The sequence below is a fragment of the Cnephaeus nilssonii genome, assembly GCF_951640355.1.
Source record: "Cnephaeus nilssonii genome assembly, chromosome: 20".
Lineage (NCBI taxonomy): Eukaryota > Metazoa > Chordata > Mammalia > Chiroptera > Vespertilionidae > Cnephaeus > Cnephaeus nilssonii.
In genome coordinates, this window is record NC_137091.1 from 51,931,826 (window position 1) to 51,956,677 (window position 24,852).

Genomic DNA, 24,852 nt, shown 5'->3' on the forward strand with positions numbered 1-24,852 from the left:
CAGCAAACTCATTAGTCAACAGAGCCAAATATCAACAGTACAACAATTGAAATTTGAGAGCCCAATTTTTAAAACTTCTAACGCCACTTCAAAATAGACTCACCCAAGCCATGGTATTTTGTGGAAGAGCCACACTCAAGGGGCCAAAGAGCAGCATGTGGCTCGCGAGCCCCGGTTTGCCGACCACTGGGTTAGAACATGTCCTAATACACCAAGGTTGCAGGTTCGATCCCTAGCCAGCAAACACCAGCAACCAATAAGTGCACCAATCAGTGGAACAACAAACAGGCTTGTCTCTCACTTCATCTGCCTCTCGATCCACAACCGGATCCCCCAACCACAAGCATGTCCCCTCCCAGGATGGCCGTCCCTGGAATTCCATGACACCCCCTCCTCTCAGGGTCCACAGAAAGGTCATCCCTGGTTAACTCTAGAATCACCCAGGAACGGTGTAGATGAGCAACTAAATCATCTGCCGTTCACACCACCAACCAACCCTCAAGGCAAGAAAGGCTCCTTCATGGTTTTCCAGCAGAGATTCCCAATATCAAGAAGGTCTTGGTTTGGTGCTGTTTTTTAGGCCCCTCTCATACTTGGCAAATAAACGTTTTTTTAATTAACAAAATGAGTAAGTTTTCGTGCCCTAGCCAGTTTGGCTCAGTGGCTAGAGCGTTGGCCTGCAGACTGAAGGGTCCTGGGTTTGATTCTGGTCAAGGGCACACACCTAGGTTGCAGGCTCCATCCCTGGCCCTGCTCGGGGCACGTGCAGGAGGCAACCAATTGATTTGTCTCTCTCACATGTTTCTCTCTCTCCTCCTCCCTCCCACTCTAAAAATCAATGGAAAAATATCCTCAGGTGAGGATTAAAAAAATAAAAGAACAAGTTTTCAGAGGCAACATAATCTGGCTAAAACTCAAGCAATATTTTGTTTCAACTGAATTTAACTCATTTTGACAAGTGAATAACTGAAAGACCCCTTTAAAAGTAGTTTTGAGGGTTTTTATTGACACTATTACAGATGTCCCTATTTTCCCCCTCCACCCAGCCCCACCCCCTGGCCTTCGCCACACTGTAGTCTGTATCCATGAGCTAAATATATATTTAGCTCATCTCTTCCAAGGCCCTCCAAGGCCCCTTCCCTCTGAGATCTGACTGTTCCTTGCATCCATGTCTCTGGACCTACTTTGTTCATTAGGTTTCACATATAAGTTCTTTTTCTGACTGAAAAATTATTAGCATAATAATCTCCAGATCGATCCCTGTTATTGCTAAGGGAACGAGTAGTTTTTTTTGTTAACAGCCATGTAGTATTCCATTGTGTAAATATACCTTTTTTTTTATCCACTCATCTACTGATGGGCACTTGGGCTATTTCCAGAGCTTGGCTATTGTAAATAACACGGCTATGCATATAGGATATGTTGCTAGAAGTGTGATTGCTGGGTCAAATGGAGGAGTTTTGAGTTTTAACAAGTGAGTGGATTTAGAGATTATTAAGCAAATAAAATGGAGAGTATGAGACATGGCAAAACCCAAGGATGGGAGTGGATACCCAGTTTGAGAGGCCTTTCCTAGAGTCCCTACATAGCTCACCTTTGCTCTTGGGTATGTGGTCCCCCAAGAGTTTCTCACCGTTCCTTCAAATGAGTTTATGCTCAGGGCACCAACTCCAGCCCCTCTCATTCTTCCCCTTCCATGGCTGAATGAAACCACACTCTCCTTTCGAAGACGCCCCTAGCCTTGCCAGGCCAGCATGATGGGCAAGGGAAGCTGGGAGGGCGGGCAGTGACCACCCAGGGCCCCCAGCACAAGGTGAGTCCCCGGGTCCCTTTCTCGGTCAGATAGGCCTGCATTCTGGGCTGTTTGACGGAACCTGGGAACTTTTCCTCAGACCAGCCCAAGGACCATTTACTTTAGCTCAGCCCGGTCAACCACCCCTCGGCAAGCTTGACACCTACCTCCTTAGCACCCAGAGAATCACCCACTCCCAGTTCACCGAGGCCTCCCCTGGCTAGAGACACACCTGCCCTGGCCAAGACCCCCTTCCCAGCCCAGGAGCCTGGAGACCTCATCTCCCTGCTCCCAGCCAACCCTCCACCCTCTACAGGAAGGGGACACTGTCCCACCGCACTGGGACAGGAGCCCCCACGCCCAGGCCCTTTGCCACCGTCCCACAGACGTTCTGGGAGACTCCCTGAGGGATGTGGTATTACCCCGTTCCCTCTCTGAAATCAATAGAAAAAAATATTTTTAAAAAAGACATCCCTTGGCATTTAGATTCTAGACTTTCTGGAATATACAAGTTTCAGTGTCATGGTAGCAAGTAACAAGTATCTCTGAGTTCCTAGGCAATGGCTGCTGGGTAAAGCAACCCACAAGGCCGGTCCCAGGTGAATCCCAGACACAGGAGGACAATCCAGGAGCTCAGGGCTCATGTCGAAGGAGGTAGGGAGTGGTTCCCACCAATCGACTGCCTGGGAAGATGTCCTTCTTGTAGAGCCAGGGCGAGCGGTGGGTCTGTGTCCTACACACAGTGCAACGACGGAATATATATCAGCGACGGCCATACCGACCACCTCTGCAGCAATAGGCTCCCATCAGCCAGGACTTGGTCATGGCCCAGGCATGGTGGTTCAGTGGGTTGGAGTGTCATCCGGTAAACCAACAAGGTGGCGGGGTCACACTCCCGGTCGGGGCATCTTATATACCCGGGTTTCGGGTTCCATCCCCGGTTGGGGTGCATACAAGGAGGCAACCGATGGATGCTTCTCATATCGATGTTCCTCTCCCCCCAACTCCCTGCTCTTTATAAACCATCTTACCTAATAAAAGAGAAACATGCAAATTAACCATCACTCCGCTACGCCCACAGCCAATCAGAGTATGCATATTAACCCAACAAAGATGGAGGTTAATGTGCATATGCAGGCGCAGAGCGGTATGAAGCCTGCTTGAGGGGAAGGGGGGCAGCGGAGAGAGCTACTGGAGTGGTGCTCCGACAGAAGTGAGGACTTGCTGGATCCCTGGCGGCTGGGAGTGAAGCCAGGAGAAGGAAGGCCTATTCTTGCACGAATATCGTGCAACGGGCCTCTAGTAAAAACATATCCTGGGGTGAGAATTTAAAAAAAAGACTTGGCTCAGTAACTGCCAGGCTCCCAAGTCTTCGCCCCTGTCCTCCTTAGGGCCAATGGGGAGGCACCTACGTTCCCCTGAGCAGCCACAGAGGACGACCCGCTTCCGGCCTCCATCCTCAGCGAGGCACAACCAAGCTTCTCCTGAAGGTCACGAAGGTCACGGTCGCAGAGCCCCACCTTTCAGCCTCCGCCAGACACACGGGATGCGGTGAACTCGGGCTCCCCCATCAGGGTGCTCCTCTTCTTCCCTGGCGGGTCCGGGGGGACATCATCCAGGTCCCTCATCAAGATCCCTGAGGAGAGGAGGCTGAGTCCCGCAGTGGGGTGGGGGGTGGGCGATGTCTCCATTGCTTGGGGAGTCCTTCCCCGGCACCCAAGGTTTTCGGTTCGATTCCTCCCAGGCACGTACCTAGGTGGCGGGTTCAACCTCCAGGTCAGGCACATCCAGGGGAGGCGGGGGGGCACGTTTCTCTGTCACACCAGGCGGGGTGTGTGGCTTGAGGTCCCCCCGGCCCGGGGCAGGGGGAGCAGCCTGAGGTCCCCCTCCATTTTATCTCTTTCTCTCTCTAAAAACAATACACATGTCCTCGGTGAGGATTTAAAAAAGGAAGAAGAACGCAAGCAGGACAAGCTCAGTTCAGACTCGACTTCCGCCCTCGACGTGGGTCTCAGCGTCCGTCCATCCGTCCGCGGTCTCGGCGTCCCCGCTGTGGCGTTGGCCGTGGTCGCCGGATGAGGAGAACCATCGATCCCGGAGAGGCAACCCCCAGGGGCAGAGCCGAAGGAAAGCGAGGGTCCGGGCCGCAGCAGGAGCCTCCGTCAAAGACGGGGGGAAGCTAGCCGTGCCCAAAACTCACGGCCCGTCAAGACGCCACAGCCGTAGTGGTGAGCAACCGCCGCGCCACGCGAGAAACGGCCAAAGGCGCGCGAGAACAAGGCTTCTTTCCCACCCACCCCCGGCGCGCTGCCTGCTGGGACTTGTAGTTGTTGGCGCCGAGCGCGCGCACTTCCGCCGAGCACCGGAAGCGCCGCCATTGCCTCGCCCGCGCAGGTGAGTCAGGCGCGCCGCGACAGGCGGGGAGGTTCCGGTGTTCGTGGGGCGGGGCGGGTCTGCAGGACCGGGTCGAAGGGACCCGGACCGCGCCGGGGAGGGACCGGACTGGCCCGGAGGCCTCCTCTTGAGGGGCTGGGCAGGGGCCTGTCAGCTTCAAGCCCCTCCGGCTGCGGGAACGTGGAGAGAGCCAGCCGGTCGGTCCAGTCAGGGCCCCTCGCGGCCGTCCTGCTGCAGGACCGGGCTGGGCTCCTCTCGTCGACCCTCTTCTGCCGGAAAGCAGGCCCTGGGCTGCCGTGTTTTGTCGGCACCCCGGCGGGCGTCTGTGGATGTGGGGGCCTCCCACCCAAGCCTACATCGCGCCTCCATTTTTCCTCTATTAAAGTCACACTGCCCACCCCCCGGGAGGCTCTCGGTGCTGGAGGTGGCAGCCGAGAGCCTCCTGGCAGCCGCCCAGGTTAGTCCTCCTGGTGCATAAAGAAGGGAGTCCTGTGAAAAGGGACCCTTCAGGGGGATGGGGTGGTACCTTCCTGACTGGACAGGCCTGGGCTATTGTGTCGTGAAAAGCTCCTCACTGTCCTAGGCCGACTCTGTGCGTGTTTTCTGTGTTTCTATCCGGGGTTAGCACACCTTGGAAATGCCTTGCTTCCTCCTCCCCTCCCCTCTTTGCACGTTATCTTCCCCGTGTTCCTTTCCTAATTCGGAATGCCTGAAAGAAGCTGCAAGCTCATTCCTGGAAAGCCCTCTCTCAGTCTGTGGAGATGTTGCTTCCAGGTGTGTTCGCTGTTTGGCTTCCGTGAACTAGAAAAGTTCTCCACCAGTGCTGCCCCAGGCCCTGCACCCCCACCCTTTCATCCCCACCCTTTCATCCCCACCCTTACACCCCCACCCTTGCATCCCCACGCTTATCCTAGAGACACCCGGCCCCAGAACACTGAGCCACATTTCCTTCCACGGGCAGGTGAAATTTGTAAAAATCTGAAGAGAAAGTGTATGTTGTCCAAGTGAAAAAAGAAGAAGGGGGAGCCCATCCCCTAACCGGTTTGGCTCAGTGGATAGAGTGTCGGCCTGCGGACTGAAGGGTCCCAGGTTCGATTCCGGTCAAGGGCATGTACCTGGGTTGCGGGCACATCCCCAGTGGGGAGTATGCAGGAGGCAGCTGATCGATGTTTCTCTCTCATCGATGTTTCTAACTCTCTATCCCTCTCCCTTCCTCTCTGTAAAAAATCAATAAAATATGTTTTTAAAAAAGGGTGGGGAGCCCAGCCCAAGCAAACATCGTCAGCAAATGCCTGTTCCTGGGTGTTGGGGGCCTACCTTGGTTGTGTGGGCTGATGCCCCAAGTGAGGGGCTGGAGGGGCCAGAGGGGCGAGCAGGACAGGAAGCTGAAGCTGTCCTGTGCCTGAGGGTTTGCCTGCTGGGTTTCAAAGCGCCTCTGGGAACGGAACCCTGTTGGAAGTAACTCAGTGCATGGGGGAGGGTTAGGGCAGTGGGAACGGCTGATGACACTCTGCATTTCCATTTCTTTTTATTTCTTGACTAGTGGCCCTGTGCATGCACATTAAAAGGGGATTAATTAGAGGAAATATTTTAATATTGCTATTTGCCCTTTCTCTATAATAGAAGTGTCAGAGATGAAAGGAAATTAGTAAAATGTATATAAAAATCTTCCTCCTGTCAGAGTCTGGGGCAGGCCTCAGGGACCCAGAGTCAAGTCCCTGCCCACCTGCAGCACCTCAAAATCCCACGAGATCCAAACCCAGCCAGCCCCTCCCCCTCAAGCCCTGCCGGGCAGGGGGCGTGGCCTCAGGTCCCCCATCAAGCCCTGCCAGGTGGGGGGTGTGGCCTGAGGTCACCCAGCCCAGCACTGGGGCAGGGGTGCGGCCTCAGGTCCCCTGATCCGGCCCAGTGCTACACAGCCTCAGGTCCCTGCTGATTGCTCCTTAAGGCTCGTTATGGGAACTCAGCCTCCACTGTTGGTGCAGCCATCTTGTGTGACGGAAACCCCTCCTCTGCTGTGGGCACTGCCATCTTTGTGATGGTGTGGTGGTCAATTTACATATTCCCTCTTTATTAGATAGGCTTGCTTTTAGGGAGAGAGAGAGAAAGAGTTAGTCATTTGTTTTTCCACTTAATTATGTATTTATTGGTTGATTCTTGTTTGTGCCTTGACTGGGGATCAAGCTTACAACCTTGGTGTATGCTCTAAGCAGGTGACATACCTGGCCAGGCTTTTCTTCTTTTGAGAGAGAGAGAAACATCGATTTGTTGTTGCACTTATTTATGTGATGTTTTCTTAAAAGATATGTTTATTGATTTCAGAGAGAAAGGGAAAGAGAGATAGATCATTGATGAGAGGGAATCATAGGTCGGCTGCCTCCTGCATGCCCCCTCCCCCAACTGGGGATCGAGCCTGCAACCTGGGCATGTGCCCTGAGTGGGAATCAAACTATGACCTCCTGGTTCATAGGTCAACGCTCAACCACTGAGCCATGCCAGCCGGGCTATTTATGCATTTATTTGTTGATTCTTTTTTTAAAAAATATATACTTTATTGATTTTTTTACAAAGAGGAAGGGAGAGGGATAGAGAGTTAGAAACATCGATGAGAGAGAAACATCCATCAGCTGCCTCCTGCACACCCCCTACTGGGGATGTGCTAGCAACCAAGGTACATGCCCTTGATCGGAATCGAACCTGGGACCCTTCAGTCTGCAGGCCGACACTCTATCCACTGAGCCAAACCGGTCAGGGCTATTTGTTGATTTTTGTATGTACTCTGACCCGGATTGAACTGGCAACCTTGCTATATCGGGATAACGCCCTAACCAACTGAACTACCAGCCAAGACTCCATTTCTAATGAGGCACCAAGAAAGGAATCACAGAACAATAGAGAAGGAATTCGGGTCACAGCTCTGTGGAGTTGAGGATGCTGTAGGGGGGTAGGGCTAGATGTGGAGGAGGGAATGGCCTGGGGCAGTCCTTGAAACCCCACCCCATCATCAGGGAAAGAGGAAATTGGAAAGGTAAAGAGAAGGAGCCTCGCCCTAACCGAGCGTCGGCCTTCGGACTGGAGGGTCCCAGGTTCCATTCCGGTCAAGGGCATGTACCTTGGTTGCGGGCACATCCCCAGTGGGGTGTGTGCAGGAGGCGGCTGATCGATGTTTCTCTCTCATCGATGTTTCTAAGTCTCTATCCCTCTCCCTTCCTCTCCGTAAAAATAAATAAATAAATAAAAATCAATAAAATATGTTTTTTAAAAAGAAGGGAGGGAGAAGGAGCCTCTTCCCCAGTCCAGCAGGGTCCCAGCCCGACCAGCCCTCTCCCGGGTCCAGCATGCGATATGGGAGGAGAATGTTGTGTTTGTGTGTAATTGATAGGACTGTGCTGTGCCCATACTGGGTGTCAGCACAGGGTTCAACTCATTTAATTCTCACAGCAGCACCTTGAGGCAGGACCTGCTATTCTCCCAGAAGTCTGCAGATGAGGAAACTGAGGCCCAGAGGGGGTAACGTCTGTTGGGGTCCTACCGGGGCAGTGGTAGAGCTGGGACTTTGGATGCAGACCATCTGGCCCTGGCCGGTGTGGCTCAGTGAGTTGGGTGTCATCCTGTGCACCTTGCGGTTGCTGGTTTGATTCCTGGTCAAGGCACATGCCCAAGTTGTTGGCCCGATGCCCCGTTAGGAGGTGTGCAGGAGGCAACCATTCGGTGTTCCACTCTCACATTGATGCTACTCTCTCTCCCTATCACTTCCTCTCCAAAAATCAATAAACTTTTCTTTAAAAAAAAGGCAAGCAGTCTGGGTGCAGAGTGGGTGTTCCCATACCTGGCCCTTGGGTGCCTCCAGACAAGGAAGGAGAGCATCAGAGGGTGGGAATGGTTAGGCAGTAGGAGATTGCTCGGGGACGAGCTAAAGTGTCACAACAAGACAGCATCATCTAGAGCTGTGGGCAGCCTTTTTGGGTGTGGTGTGCCTGTGTGTGCGTAAGTGAGAGGGCAGGATGGGCAGGGTGAGGGAGGGAGACTGAGGGTGTTGGTCACTCAGCTGGGAGGAGCAGGATCTTGGTGGCAAGGGTGGGGCTTAAACAGAAGGAAAACCTCCCCTGAGGAGTTGGCTAGGAGCCACCTTGGATGGTGTGGACTTGGAAGAGTCCAGGATCATTGATTGAAATGACCTGAGAAGTTTGCAGAGAAGGGCCGTAGCCAATTTGGCTCAGTGAATAGAGCATCGGCCTGGGGATCAAAGGGTCCTGGGTTCGATTCTGGTCAAGGGCATGTACCTTGGCTGCAGGCTCCTCCCTGGCCCGGCCCCTGGTTGGGTTATGTGTAGGAGGCAACCAATTGAAGTGTTTTTCTCACATGGTATTTCTCTCTGACTTTCCCTCTCTCTCCCACTCTCTCTAAAAGACCAATGGAAAAATATCCTCGCGTGAGATTTAACAGCGGTTGAGTGTCAACCTAAGAACCAGGAGGTCACCATTCAGATTCCCTGTCAGGGCACGATCCCCAGTGTGGGGCATTCGGGAGGCAGTCGATCAATGATTCTCTCTCATCTTTGATGTTTCTGTCTCTCTCTCCCTCCCCCTTCCTCTCTGAAATAAACAAGTTACATATATTTTTTAAAAAGTTTGTCTGCAGAGAAGAGATACTGGTGAGAGGGACCTGAAGGGGGAGCAAGAGCCAGACCTCGCAGCTGTAAGGGATGGAGATGGATTGGATGTCAGTATCCTTGCAGTCTCATACCACCCAGAATGTAGACACCAGCAGGGGGAGGCAGAGAGCAGCATCCGGTAGCACGGGGCAGATGGGGCAGGGCACCCAGATGAGAGGGCCTGAGAGGTGGCTGCAGGTGGAGAATGACAAGAAAGGGCAAGGGCAGTGGGCCGGGCAGGGGGTGTGCTGGAGGGGCAAGCTGAGAGCCAGATGAATATCCACCAGGCCTTGGGGAATTTTTACTCAAGTTTTTCTTTTCTTTAAGTATATGTTTTAATTATAATTAACATACACTATTAGATTCAGGTGTACGCTTAGTGATTAGACATTTAGGTACCTTGTGCTTTTCTTGGTAAGTCTAGGACCTGGCACCTTTCACAGTTATGATATTAGTGACTGTACTTTTTACATCCATGGGATTATTTTTATAATGGGCAGTTTGTGCTTCTTAATCCCTTTGACCTTCTCACCCATCCCTCCACCTGTCTGGCAACCATCAGTTTATCTCTGTGTCTGAGTTTGTTTCTATTTTGTTTGTGTTTTAGATTCAGCCTGTAAGTGAAATTACACAGTTTTTCTATTTCTTGGACTTATTTCACTTAGCATAATACCCTCTAAGTCCATCCATGCTGTCACAAATGACAAAATTTCCTCTTTTTCATAGCCAAGTAATATTCTATTTGTAGATATATATGTGCCACAATTTTTTAATCCACTCATCTATTGATGTACACTTGGGTTGCTTCCATATGTTGGTTATTGTAAATAATACTGCAGTGAACATAAGGGTGGATATATTCTTTCAAATTAGTGTTTCAGGTTTCTTTGGATAAATCTCCCGAAGTGGAATCGTTGGGTCATAAGACGGCTCCATTTTAAATTTCTTGAGGTAACTCCACACTGCTGTCCACAGTGGCTACACCCATCTGCATTCTCACCAACAGTGCACTAGGGTTCCTTTGGGAACAATGCTTGAAACAACTGAGCCACACTAGCCAGGGCTCTGCGTATTTTTCAGTTGGATTTTCTTTTTATGTTGAGCTGTATGAGTTCTTTATATATATTGGATATAACCCCTTATCAGATATGTCTTTTATAAATGTCTTCTCCCATTCATAAGTTGCCTTTTTGTTTTGTTGATGGCTTCCTTTCAGCACAAAAGCTTTATAGTTTAATATACTTTCATTTGTTTATTTTTGCTTCTTTTTCCTTGCCATAGGACACATATCTAAAAATGATTGGTAGGCCCTAGCTGGTTTAGCTTAGTGGATAGAGCGTTGGCCTGCGGACTGAAGGGCCCCGGGTTCGATTCCGGTCAGGGGCACATGCCTGGGTTGCAGGCTCAATCCCTGGTGGGGGACGTGCAGGAGGCAGCCGATCAGTGATTCTCTCCCATAATTGATGTTTCCATGTCTCTCTCCCTCTCCCTTCCTCTCTGAAGTTAATATATATATATATATATATATTTTTTTTTTTTTTAAATGATTGGTAGGACCTGGCTGGGTGGCTCAGTTGGTTGGGGCATTGTTCCATACATCAAACAGTTTCGGGTTTGATCCCTGGTTGGGGCATTTATGGGAGGCAACTGATCAATTTTCTTTCACATCCATTTCTCTTTGTGTGTGTGTGTGTGTGTGTGTGTGTGTGTGTGTGTCCTCTCTCTAAGATAAATGAATATATCTTTGGGTGAGGATTTAAAAAAAATTAAACAAATCAAAATTATTGGTAAGACGAGTGTCAAAAAGTTTATTGCCTATGTTTTCTTGTAGAAGTGTTGTGGTTTTGGGTCTTACCTTTTCTTTTTCTTCTTTTTTTTTTCATTTAAGTCTTTAATTCATTGTGAATTTATTTTTGCATATGTGGTTAGAAAGTGGCCTAGTTTCATTTTTTTGCATCTATCTGTCCAGTTTTTCCCATCACCATTTATTGAAGAGACTGTCTTAACCTTTTGTATATCCCTGCCTTGTTTGTCATGGATTGACCATATACACGAGGTTTTATTTCTGGACTGTCTATTCTGTTATTCTGCCCCAGGCAGTGGGGCAGCATGTTGGTACCTCCAGAATGTCTTGAGGGAGGGTGCATGTGGGACAACACCCCTCTTTCAGCGAGTCCTTTGCTGCCCTGGGGATTCTCATATCCTCCTTGTTACCATCCCCCACGCACATATTTTGAAACTGGCAGATGCTTCCTTGTAATATTTTATATTGTGCAAAAACTTTTTGAAACCAGGTCATGTTTCACTGTTGTTTGGGAACTGTACAGGTTTCCTTTTCTTTCTTCTTTCTTTTTTCAAACCACTTGATGTTTCATTGGAGTATTTTATATATTTTTTTAAATTGGTTTCAGAGATGAAGGGAGATAGAAACATCAGTGATGAGAGAGAATCATTGATCGGCTGCCTCCTGCACGCCCCCTACTGGGGATTGAGCCCACAACCCAGGCATATGCCTGTGGAGAGCGGCCACAGTGTTTGGACAGGTTCAAGCCTCAAGACTAATGAGAGGGCACAGTCCTCTCATGGCCACGTGCAAGTCCTAGCTTGGAGGGCAAAGCTACTCTCAGCATAATTATAGCCAAAGGCTATGGTTGTAAGCTTGAACCTGTGGTCCGGACACGTGGTCCCACTTGGCTGAGTGATGTGGGCTTGATAGAGTTCAGGTGCATGTAATTGAGTAGATTCGAAACCCTGGAGAATGTTGTAAACATCTTGACCACGCCCTTACTTTGCCTCGTGGCATCTGCAATAAAATAAAGACACGGCTTTCAGGCTATGGCGCTGTCACTAGCTCTCCCATCAGAGAGGACAGCATCCCACCCAGTCCCAGCTTTTTTCTCTTATCTGTCTTTTCTCAATCCTTCAATGCCCTCTCTCAGGCTCACCGAACCTGGCTGAGCTGGCTTGCCACATATGCCCTGACCGGGAATCAAACCATGACCTCCTGGTTCCTAGGTAGATGCTCAACCCCTGAGCCACGCCGGCCAGGCTCATTGCAATATTTTAAATTTATACAATTGTTTTTGACACCCTGCCTTTACCTCTCCTTCATTCTCTTGAAATGACATTCATTCTCTTGAAATGACAGAAAAAAAACTGGCCTATTTGTATGAATGTTGAGGGAAAACTGTGTATCTGAGATCACAGTTCAGACACCCTAGCACGTGCCTGAGCATTTACCTTTATCCTGGGAGCAGTTCAGGACCATCCCCAGCCCAGACTTGAGCAAGCTGGACCCGCTTCCCCACTGGAAAGCCGGCGTGGCCACCTGGGCTGACCTCAGAGCCTTGCCTCCCTGCTCCTCATACCCGAAGGAAATGCCCCTCAGCTGGAACATTCCTCTCTCTTTTGGGGGTGGGGTGGGCTGGAGGGTGTGGGGGTATTGAGGAGGGGCTGACTCCCTGGTTGTGCCTCCACCACTAGCGCTGCCCCCTGAGGACGGCTGCCCCCTTTGAGACAGCTTCTTCAGGTCTGAGGAGGAAATGGAAGTGTGGGCTCAGCCAGTCCCATCCCAGGTGAGTTAAAGACCTTTGCTATGTCTGCCTCTCTGTCTCCTCAGCTGTAAAGTGGGTCCAGGAATATAGCACTTGCCTCCCCAGGAGCCCATGATGCTGCCTTATACCTTTGGGTGAGACGCCCTAGGGGTCCCTGCAGATACAGCTCCTTCCCGGTATGGGTGAGCCAGGGCTCCTTAGGGCCTCCTGTACCTGGTGCCCTGGGCCAGGTCTCTTTCCCTCGTGTCCTGTGAGATGTCCAGAGTGGGGTGCTGCCTTCATGGTCACGTCAGGGCAGCTCGCACCTGAGAAGTTCAGGGACTCATCCAGGAATCCGGCTACTCAGTTGTGAAGCTGAGATGCCACATCAGGCCTGGCACCCAGGGCCAGGGTGCATGGCCCTTCACCTGCCAGCCTTCCTGGAATGCCTGCTCTGCCAGTGTTTTCTGTAAAGGACCAGGTGGTGGAAACTGCCTTAGGTTCTACAGGCCACATATGCTCTCTCCCCCATGTTCTTTTTGTATATGGCCTTTGAAAAAAACACCCACGTAAAACCCATTTTTAGCTGTACTAGGTCTACTGCAGCTGCTGTAACAAAATAGCACGGACTGTGTGGCTCAGACAACATTCATTTTCTCATGGTTCTGAAACCTAACGGTCTGAGACCAAGTGCCAGCAGGGTTGGTTTCATGAGGACTCTTTCTCGCTTGCTAATAGTGCCTTCTCTGCGTCCTCAATGGTGGAGAAAGAAATCTCTGGTGGTCTCCTTTTGAGGGCACCAATCCCACTGCATTAGGGCTCTGCCCTTAGAACCCCCATTAACAGTTTCATAAAGGCCCTCTCCCCAAATGCAGTCACATTGTGGGGTAGGACTTCAACATGTGAATTTGGGGGAGAACAACTTAGCTCATGGCATTAGCCTTCTGAAAGCACACACAGTCTTGGCCTGTCTGCTGGGCTGTGTTTTGCTCATCCCTGATTTCAAACATCCTCTTTGAGTGCCTTTAAATCTGTGATTTTGTAGAAAAGTAGGGAGTGGGGTTCCCACTGTTTCCTGGGACTGAAAGTCAGAATCACTGGTGTGACGAGCAACAGACAGGTCTTCGGAAGTGAGGACGCCGTGGACTGCGTTGGTGTCTGATCAGAGCACTGCCTGGAGGCGGGAACCCTGTGGATGCTCTGGACACCATCTCCAGCCCACACCACCTCCCTCCCTCTGCTGTCCTGCCCTCCTCCACCTTCCTATCGGGGAGGCAGGGCCCCATGGTAACATAGGCGATGTTTCAGCTACCTGTGAGCTTCAAGGATGTGGTGGTGAGCTTCACACATGAGGAGTGGGCACGGCTGGACCTGGTGCAGAGGACACTGTACCGTGATGTGACTCTGGAGACATGTGACCACCTTGTCTCTCTGGGTAAGTTGGGCTCTACCCATCACATGGGCTTTTTGCCCCTAGGACTCCAAACTCTGATTCCAAGGGTGTGCTTGTGCTGGGGTGAAGCATCCCCAGAGTGGGTCACTGTGTGTGTGTGTGCGCGCGCACTCGCGCTTGCAAATAATAAAACCTAAACTTTAGTAAGGTCCACAGGTAACTCATTTTTTTAAAAAATATATTTCATTGATTTTTTACAGAGAGGAAGGGAGAAGGATAGAGAGTTAGAAACATGGATGAGAGAGAAACATCAATCAGCTGCCTCCTGCACACTCCCCACTGGGTATTGCCCACAACCAAGGTACATGCCCTTGACTGGAATCAAACCCGGGACCCTTGAGTCCTCAGGCCAGCATTCTATCCACTGAGCCAAACCAGTCAGGGCAACTGTCATTCTTCATAGTAAAGAGAAACTCTTTCTAATGTAAAGACCTGATAATCCTTTCTCTTAAGAATAAACTCATATAGAGGCTAGAACACCTTATATTTTGTAAAATTACAGAATATATACACTGAGTGGCCAGATTATTATGACCGGCCAGATTATTATGACCACCCCATCAGTACAATGAAGTGAATTAGTTATGCAAATAATAATAATAATAATAATATAACCTTGAAAGTATTTGCTTAGGAAGTTTTCAATACTGAATATTGAGTACGTGTCAATGAAGTACTGATGGGGTGGTCATAATAATCTGGCCACTCAGTGTATATATTTGTTTGTTTGTTTTTCCTTCATCTTAGATTGTCCTCTGGTGCCTTTAAGAGCTAGTCCTATATTCGGGACAGAAGTGGGTCCCTTTTAGATGCAGATCCTGGGTATTGCCATTTGGTCAGCTTCCACTGCATGTTTGTGACTTATTTCCCAGGAATGGCTCCTGGGCCCTCCTAGTCCATCCCTGTCTGACCCCAGGGGAGAGGGCTGGGCCTGGGACACAATCTCTTTGTCTGGAAGCAGAGCATCAAGTACTGTGTTTTTCTCTATTGACCAGGACTTCTGCTCCCCACTGTGGATGTGATCTCCTGCCTGGAGCAAGGTGCTGGCCCATGGAGGGAGGAGCAGGAACCGCCTCCCCGAGGTGAGAGCCTTTGGACAGAAGAGGAGGGAGGCCCTTTGCGGGAGCTTCCTTGCCGTTCACTGCTGCCTCCTCGTGTCCAGCAAGACAACCATGTCCTCATCCACGGGCCCAGCCCAGCGAGAACACTCGCTACTGTCATCTGCACATTTCTCAGGCTGGGGTTTATTTCTGTTCCCATTTTCCCTTTCTGCTTTTTTTTTTTTTAATATATTTTATTGATTTTTTACAGAGAGGAAAGGAGAGGGGGAGAGAGTTAGAAACATCGGTCAGCTGCCTCCTGCACATGTGCCCACAACCAAGGTACATGCCCTTGACCGGAATCGAACCTGGGATCCTTGAGTCCGCAGGCCCACGCTCTATCCACTGAGCCAAACCGGTTAGGGCTTCCCTTTCTTCTTTACCCTTCAGCCACCTTGTCTTGTTCCCAGGTCCTCCTGACCCCGAGTTTTCACCAGTCCCTCATCATGACTTCCACCTGGGGAAGAACTCCTCAGGTCTCCTTATCAGGTCTCCTTATCAGATAAGAGAGTTTCTCTCCTATCAGTTATGTTTCTGTCCCTCTCTCCCTCTCCCTTCCTCTCTCTGAAATCAATAAAAACATATTTAAGCCCTAGACAGTTTGACTCAGTGGATAGAGCGTCAGCCTGCGGACTGAAGGGTCTCGGGTTCATTTCTGGTCAAAGGCATGTACCTTGGTTGCAGGCTTCTCCCCAGCCTGGGCCCTGTTCCAGACTCATGCAGAAGACAACCAATCGATGTGTTTTTCTTACATCGATATTTCTGTCTTTCCCTCTCTCTTCCACTTGATCTAAAAAATAAAATAAAATTCAATGGAAAAATATCCTCATGTGGGGATTGATTGATTAATTAAAAACATATTGAAAAAATAAATAAGGTACCATATTCACAGGTCCCAGCAACAGGGCATTGATATATTTTGTGCTTATTGAGGACCACATATCCTCAGACTCAGTCCCTTCTGTACATTTCTCCTTTAATACTTACATTCTCATGCTTATTCTTTTTTTTAAATATATTTTTATTGATTTCAGAGAGGAAGGGAGGAGAGAAAGATAGAAACATCAATGATGAGAGAGAATCATTGATTGGCTGCCTCCTGCACGCCCCGCACTGGGTATCAAGCCTGCAACCCAAGCATGTTCCCTTGACCAGAATCGAACCCAGGACCCTTCAGTTCGCAGACTGACTATCCACTGAAGCAAACAAGGGAGGGCTCATGCTTATTCTTATTTCCCTGCTCCTCCTTTGGGTATCAGCTCTCCTCAATCAACTCTTCATTACCTTTGCTTGTTTTTTTGTGCTTCTTCACTGATTTCCTATTTGCTAGTCCATCCCACTCTTTTAAATCCTGCATGGAATTATAGTTCATGGACTCTAAACAGACCCAGAGACGCCTCTCATACTTGTTTTTTTCCTTCATTCCCCCTCCCATCTCAGGCTTTTGCAGTAATTGAGGCATTTTGGATTTCTTTCAGAGTGGAAGACTACACTTGAAAAGAAAGAGTCCAGTTCTGAAGAGGATATTGGTGTGGAAGAACCATCCTTCCATGTGGAAATGAAAGGCTGTATAGAGGGCCCCTGGTCTGTGTCAGTAGGAAAAATACAGGATTGGAGGGACCTGCCAGAGGAGCACCAGGAGGAGTCTTTGAGTCAGATTGTACCTACCTCAGGGGAGAATATGTTTGCTAACGTGGAACATTGTAAGCATGACCTGGGCGGAAGTTATCTGAGTGAAAGCCTTCTACCTCTGACATTACCCACAAGAACACATTTGCACAAGCGTGACTCACAGTTTAAAGAGTTGAAACAGACCTCAGTTTTCATTAATCATCAGAAAGGTGGTACCCTTCTGAAGCCCTGTGAAAACCTTGGAAGTGCCAGGGCCTTCTCTGAGAGCATTCACTTGAATAAACTTGCAAATGTTGAAACGGGAAGTAATAAGCCTTGTGGTTACACTATCGACAGTGACTCTTTCCACTATGGCACATCTGTTCATTTTCATAATAGAAGTTTTTCGATAAAAAAGAGAAATGATTGTAAGGACAATGGAAATGTTAAGCACAGCATGTCCCTGAATGAAAACCAGCCAGTACATTTGGGAGAAAGTCAGTACACATGTGACAAACACGTTGTACAAACTGAAATGATTGTCGGTGATCCTAGATGTGAGGAGGACCATGGTGCCTTCTGCACGGCCTCATCTGTTCATGACGGTGGCATCATCAGGACCAGAAAGAAGCCACGCGCATGTAAACTACGTGGAAAATCCTGCAGCTGTTGCTCTGAGCTTGCACACCAGAGGACACACACTGGAGAGAAGCCATATACCTGCAGTCATTGTGGAAAAGCTTTCAAATGGAGATATCTCCTTATTGTGCATCAGAGAACGCACACTGGGGAGAGGCCTTATCAGTGTAACCTGTGTGTTAAAACCTACCGTGGTCAGTCAGCTCTTATAAAACACAGGAGAACCCACACAGGTGACAAACACTATGAATGTAATGATCGTGTAAAGTTCTTTAACCGGCAGGGTCACCTTACTAGGCATCAGAGAATTCATAGTGGAGGGAAACCTTACTTGTGTACTCACTGTGGAAACTCCTTCAGCCGTAGCTCTGACTTTGTTGCACATAAAAGGATTCACAGTGGAGAGAAACCATACGAATGTAACCACTGTGGGAAATCTTTTTGGGAGCGAAAACAGCTTCTTGCACATCTGCGAACTCATGCTGGAGAGAAGAAATTTTATGAATGCAGTCATTGTGAGAAAGTTTTCAAATGGAGGTCTCACCTCATTCTGCATCAGAGAACACACACTGGAGAAAAGCCTTATGAGTGTATTGACTGCGGGAAAGCCTTCAGTGATGGATCATCTCTTAGAAAACACGAGAGGACACACACTGGCGAGAAACCCTACCACTGCGACCAGTGTGGGAAATCTTTTCGGCAGCAGTCACAGCTTGTCGTGCACCAGCGAACCCATACTGGAGAGAAACCTTATGAATGCAGTCATTGTGGGAAAGCTTTCAGCCAGAGATCTGGCCTCATTGTTCATCAGAGAACACACACTGGAGAGAAGCCCTATAAGTGTAAAATCTGTGTTAAAGCCTTCAGCCAGAGATATCTCCTCATTGTGCACCAGAGAACACACACTGGAGAGAAGCCCTATCAGTGTACCATGTGTGTTAAAGCCTTCAGTGGTCGTTTAGCTCTTCAAAAACATGAGAGGACACACAAGGTCAAGAAACCCCATGAATGAACGTAATCATTGTGAAAAAGTACTTTATGGGGCAGAGTCACCTTACCAGGCATCAGTGAATTCACACTGGAGAGAAACCACATTTGTGTGCTCATTGAGGAAAGTCCTTCTGCTGTAACTCTTTGTTGCACATAAAAGGATTCACACTGGAGAGAAGCCCTATGAATGTGACCACTGTGGGAAAACTTTTTAGCAGTGATCACAGCTTGTGTATCTGCATATTCATTCTAGAGGCAAGAAACCTTATTAATACAGTCATTGTACAAAAGGTTTCAAATAGAGATCTCATTATGCACCAGAGAACACACTGGCATGAAACCCTATAAATGTAATCACTATGAAAAGGCATTTTCATACTAGAGAGAAACCCTATAAGTGTGATGAATGGGAGAAGGCTTTCAATTATTATAAATCCCTTATTCAATATGAGAAAAACCAGGGGAGAGAAACCTAATGAGTAATTAAGATGGAAAAGCTCAATGCCAGAACTTCTTTTCAAGACATCAGACAACCACATGCATCAGAATTGCTTGGTGTGTACATTGAAACTGCAGATTACCAAGTTTACCCTGATTTACGAAATCAGAATCTCTATCAATAAAATCCAAGAACCTATCATTTCCCAAACCAGCACAAGTTACTTATATGTGCACTAAAATGTGTGCACTTACACATTTAGGTAAGGGGGTATGAACATGACAACTGATGGAAAGCTTGCAAAGCTTTTAGCAGGAAATAGGAAATTCAGAATAGAACTGTGTCCATCAGATTATCATTTTATTGCAAACTGCCCAAACTTAATCAGATGTTATCCCTATAATACATTCCTAGAAATGATAAGATATTGGGAGATTTGTTCCCCTCAAAAAAAGGCTGGAGTGTATATCAATAATGGTAAAGTGGAGAGGCCATTACTGCAGATTTGAGCAAAGTGAAAGCAGCTGGGAGACCATCACCTGGAGATGCAGAGTGGAAAAGGCTAAAGCCAGGACCATAAAGAGAGGGCTATGGCACTGGAGGTCTCAGCCCCTTGACAGAGTTTCAGACTAACGTGGGGCAGAAAAGCAGGGTTAACTAATGGTCTGTTGGTGAAATTCCAAGTTTCCTCTCCCTTCTTGTTTTGCATTATTTGCAAAATAAAATAGGGAGTGAATGAGGTATCCCCCCCAAAAAAAAAATTTAGTCTGGAGACTAGGAGATTGGTGAATTATGCTCCAGAACAAGGGCTGCCTTTTCTTGGCATCTCAGTTACCTTCATTCTAACACTTGGTTCTGACCCTACTGCCTTCAAAGCAAATCTTGCCGTTAAACTCACTTCCCTCCCCATCTATGGAGGCTCCCATGTTTTTTTTCTATAGTCTCTTCAGTATAGATCAGGCGTCCTCAAACTACGGCCCATGGGCCACATGCGGGTGTTTTTGCCGTTTTGTTTTTTTACTTCAAAATAAGATGTGCAGTGTGCATAGGAATTTGTTCATAGTTTTTTTTAACTATATTCCGGCCCTCCAACGGTCTGAGGGACAGTGAACTGGCCCCTGTTTAAAAAGCTTGAGGACCCCTGGTATAGATGGAGGGTAGGGAGCTTTCAATGTAAAAGGAAAAAATTTTTTTAAAAAAAGAACAGATACTCAGGGTTACCAAACATTTAAAATGGATATTGAGCCAAGAAATAATTGCAAATGAAAATAAGTCTAAGATAACTCTTAAGAGAGTTATGAGAACAAAAATACACTATAATTTGCTAAAGAAAAAAAAAGTTGGAAAAGAAAAGGAAACCCCTGTATAGCTGAAATAAAATCTTAAGATCATGCCAAATACTGTCCAGGATTAGTGGGATCCATGTAGCATGGGAAATTGAAAATACTGTAGTGAAGGAAACATTGCAGAAACTTCTGGAGAGTATAAGTTTGAAACTAAGAAAAGGAATTTTTTTAAAAAACTGTTCTAACGGTGGGGGGAAAGGGGGTATCTATCGGAACGTTAGGTTAAACAAACTGTTAAAAGGAAACAAATATTGTACAAGACAGTTGTAGTCCAGATGTAAACCAGACTTTAGAAAGGAGTCTTCATTTGACTGTGATGTTAATATTTCATCCTAGAAAAGGCAGAGGAATCACAAGATTGGAATAAAAGAGGGAGAAATATACTCAGATTGTTTTGCTTGGCCCTTCACTAAATACTGTTTTTATAACTATAGTATAAACAGTAGGTGCTGGTTTTGCATTTTACAAAGAAACTCAGAGGTGTAATGGCGAATTTGGAGGTCGAGTGTAGGGGAGTTTCTCTGTATCCTCATTTTAGGAAGTTAGCTTTTAAATAGGATAGGTTACTTAGGAGGCCAAAATTAGAATATTAAACAGTGATAGGACAAAAATTGGAATCAAATAGAGGATCACAGAAATAAAACCTTAATTCCTTATCCAAGAAGGAAGGCAGTAAAGTGTATAAGCCATGAAAGATCAGAATTACAGATATAGCCTTATTTAGGAACTGGAATAAAAACATTTAAAAGACGTGCGGTTGGGTAGGCTGGAGCAGGAGACAGTTGCTTTCCATTTTAAGCCTGTCTTTCCTTCCCTGGCACACTTCTTATTTGAGTAACTTCATATACTAGTATGTACCTATAGGTGAGCAAAACAATGTACATGACAATTGCAAAGGATTTGTGGGATGAGGTACACTTTCCCCTTTTTTTTCACTATTGTAAAAGTAAATTGACAATTTAAACAAGAGTGAGAGGAAAATACGTCAGACTCTTCTGTTTGGCTCATTATAGTAGGTTCCAGTAGGACAGAAAGTCTGCTGGGATTCTTAGAAGTCACTGGAATTAAAGATGGGTTAATGTTATTATTTGTTTGCTGGTTTGCTCTTTATTGATTTCAGAGAGGAAGGGAGAAACAGAAACATCAGTGGTAAGAGAGAATCACTGATCGGCTTCTTCCTGGACTTCCCACAACCCAGGCATGTGCCCCAACCTGTAATTGAACTATGTCCTGGTACATGGATTGATGCTCAACCATTGAGCCACGCTGACTGGGCTATGGTTTGTTTTGTTTTGTTTTTCAATATATCTTATTGATTTTTTTACAGAGAGGAAGGGAGAGGGATAGAGAGGTAGAAACATCGATGAGAGAGAAACATTGATCAGCTGCCTCCTGCACACCTCCTGCTGGGTATGTGCCCGAAACCAAGGTACATGTCCTTGACCGGACTCGAACCTGGGACCTTTCAGTTCGCAGGCTGACACTATCCACTGAGTGAAACCGGTTAGGTCTGGGCTATATTTTTAAGACTTGATATTGCAGAAGCCTTAGCAAGAAGTCACTGTGGGCCTGGAGAGGGGGTTGGTGTCCTGGGACAACTAGGCAGGATCCCTCTGAAGAGGAAAGACAAGTATGTGGCCCTAACCAGTGTGGCTCAGTGTTAAGAGCATTGGCCTGTACACCGGAGAGTCTTGGGTTTGATTCTTAGTCAAGGGCACGTACCTGGGTTGCAGGTTTGATCGCCAGCACCGGTCAGGACCAGTGCAGGAGGCAAGCAATTGATATTTTTCTCTCCCTCTTATTCACTCTCTCCCACTCATGGAAAAAAATAATCTCAAGTGAGGATTAACAATGAGTAAGACAGGTGTGTGCATTGGCATAGCCACAATTCATGTATTTCCCCAAGGTCCTTCAGGCAGTTACCTGGTACCTTTCATAAAATCCTTTAGGGAACAGCCCTCATGAACTACAGGGGACAAGGACTTTGTGATGGGCAGTCTGTACAGAGCTGGTGGGGACTTTGCTTCTCGGGACAGGCTCTGCTGCTGCTGTGACCAACAGAGTTCTGTAGCTTTCAGAAGATGGAGCCTGGGAGGAAGGACCCGCCCACCAGATTCAGCAAAGTGAATGTTGTTTGACATCCTTGTCCAGACATCTAAGCAGGTTCCACTCAGTAAGTCCTGAGAGTAACTTCATTCAGTGAAGGTGCTACTGGAGTCCCAGGGTGTGTGTCTGATGTCCCGGGGTTCTAGTCACATCCCTGCTCTCCAACATGGGGAGTCCGCACAGGCTCTGTGCCCATGCGCTCCTGGAGACAACACCCTGTGGGGATCACACACAGGAAGACATTTGTGTGCAGGAAGTGGGAGGACAGCATATGGCTGCAGTGAGAGGTATTCTGCCCTTAACAAATCAGAAACCTGAGGCTCAGCCCTAGCCGGTTTGGCTCGGTGGATGAAGCGTCGGATTGAAGGGTCCCAGGTTCGATTCCGGTCAAGGGCACGTGCCCAGTGGGGTGCATGCAAGAAGCAGCCGATCAATGATTCCCTCTCATCATTGATGTTTCTATCGTTCTTCCTTCCTCTCTGAAATCAATAAAAACATTTTAAAAAAAGAAACCTGAGGCTCTTAAGGACCCAAGAACTGGGCTCATTTAAAATGGAAACCTAGCCCTAGCCGGTGTGGTTCAGTGGATAGAGAGCCAGCCTGCAGACTGGAGGTTCCTGGGTTCGATTCCCAGTCGGGGGCACATGCTCCGGTTGTGAGCTCAATCCCCGGGGCGGGGCGGGGGGGGGGGGTGCAGAGGCAGCCAATTGGTGATCTCTGTCATTGATGTTTCTGTCCCTCTTTCCTCCCTTCCGCTCTGAAATTAATAAAAATAGTTTTTTAGCCCTAACCAGTTTGGGAGCATCGGCCTGCGGACTGAAGGGTCCCAGGTTCCATTCCGGTCAAGGGCATGGACCTTGGTTGCAGGCACATCCCCAGTAGGGAGTGTGCAGGAGGCGGCTGGTCAATGTTTCTCTCTCATTAATGTTTCTAACTCTCTATCCCTCTCCCTTTCTCTCTATAAAAAAATCAATAAAATATATTTTTAAAAAATATTTTTAAAAAAATAAAATGGGAACCTAAGACCTTTCCACCTGAAATGATTCTCATAATGTGCATAGGACCCACCTGAAAAAGGTGTTGGAATTGCAGGTTTCTGAGCCCATCTTCATAGAGTCCACCTGGTCAGGCTTAGATACTTGCGTAGTCTGAGGACATTTTCTGTATCTATATTTGTAAACATTTTGTGTTCTCAAAATTGTATATTTATGCCCAGTCGGTGTGGCTCAGTGGTTGAGCGTCGACCTGTGAACCAGGAGGTCATGGTTTGATTCCCAGTCAGGGCACATGCCCAGGTTGTGGATTCGATCCCCGGTGTTGGGCATGCGGAGGCAGCCGATAATGATTCTGTCTTATTATTGATGTTTCTCTCTCTCCTTCTTCTTTCCTCTCTGAAATCAATAAAAATATACTTTTTTAAATTGTATATTTGTTTCCTCTTTGTTGATTTCACTTGAAGTTGTAACTTAAGTAAAAAGAAGACCCAAAAGAGAAATCACATCTATTTTGTATTACTGCATGGCTGCTTTTATATTATATATTTCAGAGAGGAAGGGAGAGGGATAGAGAGTTAGAAACATCGATGAGAGAGAAACATCGATCAGCTGCCTCCTGCACACCCCCTACTGGGGATGTGCCCGCAACCAAGGTACATGCCATTGACCGGAATCGAACCTGGGACCTTTCAGTGTGCAGGCCTGCACTCTATCCACTGAGCCAAACCGGTTAGGGCTTACCTACAATTTTCTTGACCAGGTGGATGCCTTAAAGGTTGCTTTCCTCCTTCGTCGGCCCCCGGGGATCTCCAGTTTCTGTCTGCTGAGGTCTGTCAGCTCTCTGGGCAGCCCCACCGAATAGCACACTCTAGGACCCCTGATGGGCCCTGCACTGGCTTCCTATGGCTGCACAACACATTTCCACCACCAGGGTGCCTCAAGTTCAGTTCTGGGGACTAGAATTCTGGGATCGGGTGTCAGCAGCTCCCAGTGAATGCTCTCAGAATCCTTCCTCGTCGCTTCTCAGCAATCCTCCACTCACAGCTGCCTCCTTCCATCTCTGCCTCCATCAGCAGGGTCTCTCCTGGTGTCCTGTATCTCTCTCCTAAACATAATTTTGCTACAACTAGCAGTGGGATGATCGGGGTCCCACAAGACCACATCCCACATCCAGAGATTTTCCAGATTTCATGGGGCTCCATATGTAGGGTTTTTTTTTAAATATATTTTATTGATTTTTTACAGAGAGGAATGGAGATGGATAGAGAGAAACATTGATCAGAGAGAAATATCAGTCAGCTGCTTCCTGCACACCACCCACTGGGGATGTGCCCATAACCAAGGTACATGCCCTTGACCGGAATCGAACCTGGGACCCTTCAGTCCGCAGGCCGACGCTCTATCCACAGAGCCAAACCAGCCAGGGCCCCCAATAAACATCTTAACATAAGATTGAATTTAAGACGCTCTCCCTGGAGCAGGCCAGAGCCTTCCCTTCGCCCCCTTCTTCCCTCGAGTCACCTGCCTTTGCTTCTTGAGTCCTCGCAGCCTGGTTGGCTTACTCCTTCCAAGGCTCACTCTACCTCTGTGACTTTCGAAATAAACTTCTGCTTGTATTTGAGTTCCTTGGCTCTGATTTATTTTTTATTGATTGATTTTAGTATAGTTTTTATTGCCTTTTTTTTTAGAGAGAGAGGGAAAGGGATAGAGGGATAAAAACATTGATGAGAAACATCTATCCGCTGCCTCTTGGACTCACCCCCGCTCCTGGGGATGGAACCTAAAACCCAAACATGTGCC

At 47.9% G+C, this 24,852-nt stretch overlaps 1 long non-coding RNA gene across 4 annotated transcripts; it reads left to right on the forward strand.

Moving 5' to 3' along the window:
* The first annotated feature begins 4,154 nt into the window (after positions 1-4,154).
* Positions 4,155-22,672, forward strand: LOC307092808. Of its 4 annotated transcripts, none has more exons than XR_013812882.1 (5): positions 4,155-4,186; positions 12,324-12,415; positions 13,682-13,808; positions 14,822-14,908; positions 16,405-22,672. It is a non-coding gene; the product is annotated as an uncharacterized lncRNA (long non-coding RNA). The 4 variants fall into 4 exon arrangements; XR_013812883.1 differs by having other exon boundaries at positions 4,172-4,186; positions 13,419-13,808; XR_013812884.1 differs by lacking the exon at positions 4,155-4,186 and having other exon boundaries at positions 10,321-12,415; positions 13,419-13,808.
* The last annotated feature ends 2,180 nt before the right edge of the window (positions 22,673-24,852 follow it).